Source organism: Arvicola amphibius, chromosome 8, assembly GCF_903992535.2.
Source record: "Arvicola amphibius chromosome 8, mArvAmp1.2, whole genome shotgun sequence".
Taxonomy (NCBI): domain Eukaryota; kingdom Metazoa; phylum Chordata; class Mammalia; order Rodentia; family Cricetidae; genus Arvicola; species Arvicola amphibius.
In genome coordinates this window covers 64,863,335-64,867,575 of record NC_052054.1, presented here as the reverse complement: position 1 = coordinate 64,867,575, position 4,241 = coordinate 64,863,335, and positions in this window count along the sequence as shown.

The window sequence follows — 4,241 nt, the reverse complement described above, 5'->3', positions numbered from 1 at the left end:
CCTGAGCGGCGGGGGGCGCCCTGTGGGGCCTGCGGGACCAGAAAATATGATAGAGAGTGCCCAGAGTCCCCAGTCCCATACAGCCATTTAGGACATTCGCTCCGGTCAGAGACACAGAAACCCAAAACCAAACTTCTAAGTTTGATTTCTGTGCAGTGAACCACCATCCCAGCACTGAATTCTGAATAGAGATACCAGCTGTTGACTCCAAACCTCCACACTGGACTTCCCTGACCCTTCATTGTGCTCTGTTCTTATGAATGCAGATCCTCAACTTGAGATAAGACTTGCAGCCACAGTTTTTAAATTCGACCGGGAGATGATTCTTGACTTGAGCCATGTCTAGACCAGAGGTCCAAAGTATCAGGATTCTGACAAGACTCCAAATTCTCAACTCATGACAGAGTCCCCCAGATCCAACTTCCTGTGCTGGCTTACAAGCTCAATTTTAGAAGCCAGACCTTAGCAGAGTCCTTAACCTTTGAAGTAAGCCAGTGACTCAGAAACAAGTCTAATTCAACAGCTTCAAATTTGGACCTGGTACCTAAACCCTGACTATGTGCCCTGATTAACCCTCAACTCTAAACACTAGGCACGTCCCCCCCAAAAAGGACCTGCTAGCACATTTTAAATATTGGGGTACGAGGTTTAGACACTGAATTACGGACAACTTGGTTTATTCAGAAATTCTATCCCATGCTGCCCAGCTTTAACTCTATGCTCTGACCTGTATATTGGAATGTTCTCTGTAGAACCTGTCTCTGAAGCACATTTGATAATCCTCAAAGTAGGTCACCACTCAGGGCTCCCTAACCCCATACCCTGGTCCCACACTTGACTTGAGCACAGCCCTGCTCCTGAGTTGACACTCTTGGATGCCTATCCTTACCCCAACACTCAGTTGTAATTTTTAAACCCCCCCCCCGCTGTGTGTGTGTGTGTGTGCGTGTGTGTGTGTGTGTGTGTGTGTGTGTGTTCATGTGTAGGTGTATGGGCAGACTACTGTGATGGTCAGACGACAACCTCAGGTGTCTGTCACTTTGCACCATGTTTGAGTTTTTGCCCATGCATATGCCAAGCTAGCTGCCATACAAACTTGAACCAGGGACTCATCTGTCTGTATCTCACGTTAGGAATGCTTTCATTACAGACACATGCTAGCTACAATGACCATGATGTGGGTTCTAGTACTCTGAACTCAGGTCTTCACACTTCTGTGGCTAATGATTTTACCCTTTGAGTCACTTCCCTAGCTTGGGGTCAAATCATTTGTACAATATCAGTTCCAAACCTAACCCTACTTTTCCAGATCCAGGCATGTCTCTGAACCTGGGATGTTAGAATTTGTTCCAGGACATTAGGACCCAGAGACCTGAAGCATCATCTGGATTAGACTCTAGAATAAGAATAACAAGAGCTTGAGCTGGGCCCTTCAACCCAGCATTCCCAGAGATCTCCAGTAAAAACCAATGCCCTTCATCCTGCAAACAAGAAACCAGCACTCTGAACTGACTGTCCCATCAGGAATTCTAGTACACCCCATCCCATTCCCCCAATTCTGCCAGTCACTGGGCCTTGATTTTTCATACTAGAACTTTCCAGTCAGTAGTGTCTCAGTCCTGCACTCTTCAAGCAAGAAATACCATCTTCAACCTCCCAAATTTCAGTTAGGGGCTCAGAAGTGCTAATTGGGGGAAGGGTGTCCTGAAGGCTTCCAAATCTTTTTTATGTATGTATTCATCGTGTGTGTGTGTGTGTGTGTGTGTGAGTGTGTGTGTGCGTATGTGTGTGTGTGAGTGTGTGATCATGGCACTATGTAGAAGTCAGAGGACAACTTTCGAGAATTGGTTCTTTCTTCTCATTATGTGAGTCTGAGGGATCCAGCTGAGGTCATCAGCTAGACAGGCCAGACACTAGGACCTTCACCATCTGAACCATCTCAACAATCTCCAAATTCTTTATCTACACTTACACCCCCACTCACCACACAAGAAATCCCACCTTGCGACAAAATGTCATGATGTGCACACAGGAGTCATTCTGGCGTCCCCAATTTACCTCAACCAGAGTCCTCTATGACCAAAGACACTCATCCCCTTTAAAATAATTATTTGTAGGTGTGTGTGTCTGCATGTGGGTATGTTCAGGAGAATGAGGCCAGAGTTGACAGACCCCTGGAAAAGAGGCCAGAGGTGATGGATACTCTGGAACTGGAGTAACAGACAATTGTGAATCATCTAATATGGGTGCTGGGACCAAACTCAGACTTATAAAAGAGCAGCAAGTGTTCTTAACCACTGAGCCACCATCTCTCCAGCTCCCACCCTCGATCTTTTTCATTATGAAGTTTGAGACACCTCCCCCAAACATTTTCTCAAAAAAGCAATTAAGACGACCCGAGACCCCACTTTCCACATTTCCTCATAATTCTGTGAGCATTGGGAATCTACTTCATCCCAATAAGACCCTAGCATCAGAATCACCCCCGACATCCCGGCACTCTGAGCCTCCAGAACTCCTGACTCGTGGAGGACCCCAAGATCTAGATTCTGTCAGAGCTCTGGCTGGATTTTCCTCCCATCCCCCTCCAAGTGGCTCTGGAGCTTGACCGCCAGCTGCCTGCTCAGCTTCCAGTCCTCGGGCTCAAACAAGCATCATCCACCCAGTCACCCAGTCACTGGACTGTCTCGGTCCAGGTAGCTGACCTCAGCCTCCGGGTCTGCTCCTCCGACTGGACTCACAGTGGGGAAGCTGGACCTTTCCAACTCCCCTCACTTCTCATATTAATCCCACTCCTTCTCCCGTCCAGTTCATCTTCTTTCTACCTGACCCACTCAGAGCTCTTTATCTGCAGCCATTCCTCCTCTGGGACACCCCCACCGCCATCACTACAAGGCCTGGAATCTCCTTCTGATCTTTTACCCCAGCGTTTCCGCGATTTGGATATTGAATGGCTGAAGTTCCATTCCTCAAAGCCCAAGTCCAAACTCCATATCCCAGATCGTAACTCTTCGCTTTTCTGGGGACCCTTTCCCAGACTAACAGCTTCCTCTACCGACCTGGGCCCTCTGCCTTCATCCGTTACCACCTTCTTCAAAGGCCCTGCCTAGACCCTGCCCAGTGGCAACGATCTCTGAACTCAAACACCACGAGTTTGTTTTCTTACTCCCGGACCCTCGGATCCCGGTCCTCTGGGATCCACCAGGCCCAAATGTCTCTCCATCCACCCAAACCTTCCCAAATCCGACACTGGAATCCCCAGGATCCCACTCTTGGAGCCCTTTCTAACCTCCCTGAGCCCCAACTCCCGCTGAGAGTGGTCTAGTGCGGAGACCCTTGCCTTGCCGGACCCTCCCCCTCGCACTTACCTCTCTCAGGGCTGGGCGGACGCTCCGGGCCGCGGGCTCCGCAGCCGCATGACCGGCCCCGCGGTTTACCCCGGCCGCCGCCGCCGCCACCGGGGTCTCCGGTGCCCGCGCCCCCCGCCCCCGCCCCCGAGCCCGGCGTCCCGGCCCCCTCCCGGCCTCCCACCCCCCACCCCCCGCGCCCGCGGCCTCACTCGGCGGACGCAGCCGGGAGCAGGGACCGGCGGCCGCTCATTGGCTACTGCGGAGGAGGGGAGGGGCGGGGAGGGAGGGGGAAGGATGCAGAGACGGAATGAGATGAGCCTTCAGGATGGGGGGGGGGGGAGGCAGGGAGGGAGAGAGAAAAGAAACAGAGGCAGAGAGCCTGACAGGGGCAGAGAGACAGAGAGACAGAGGAGAGAGAGAGAGAGAGAGAGAGAGAGAGAGAGAGAGAGAGAGAGAGAGAGAGAGAGAGAGAGAGAGAGAGAGAGAGAGAGAGAGAGAGAGACAGAGAGAGAGAGAGAGAGAGAGAGAGAGACAGAGAGAGAGAGAGAGACAGAGACAGAGAGAGACAGAGAGAGAGATTCTGGAACTCACGAGTCCTGAGTCTGGAGGAGACAGACAGAAAAGGAGAGAGAGAAGAGAGATGGAATAGTTTCAGGTGTCCCCACCCCCACCACTACAGAGGCTCAGAGATTCTAAGGCCCTGGAAGTGGAGAGGTCAGAGAGCCCCAGAATTCAGACAGGAGAAAGCTCAGAGGCCTTGGGTCAAGAAAAACTGAAATCCAGGGATCTTGAGCTTGGAGATGGAGTGGGGGAGAAAAAGAAATAGAGATTGATGATAGATAGATAGATAGATAGATAGATAGATAGATAGATAGATAGATAGATACTCTC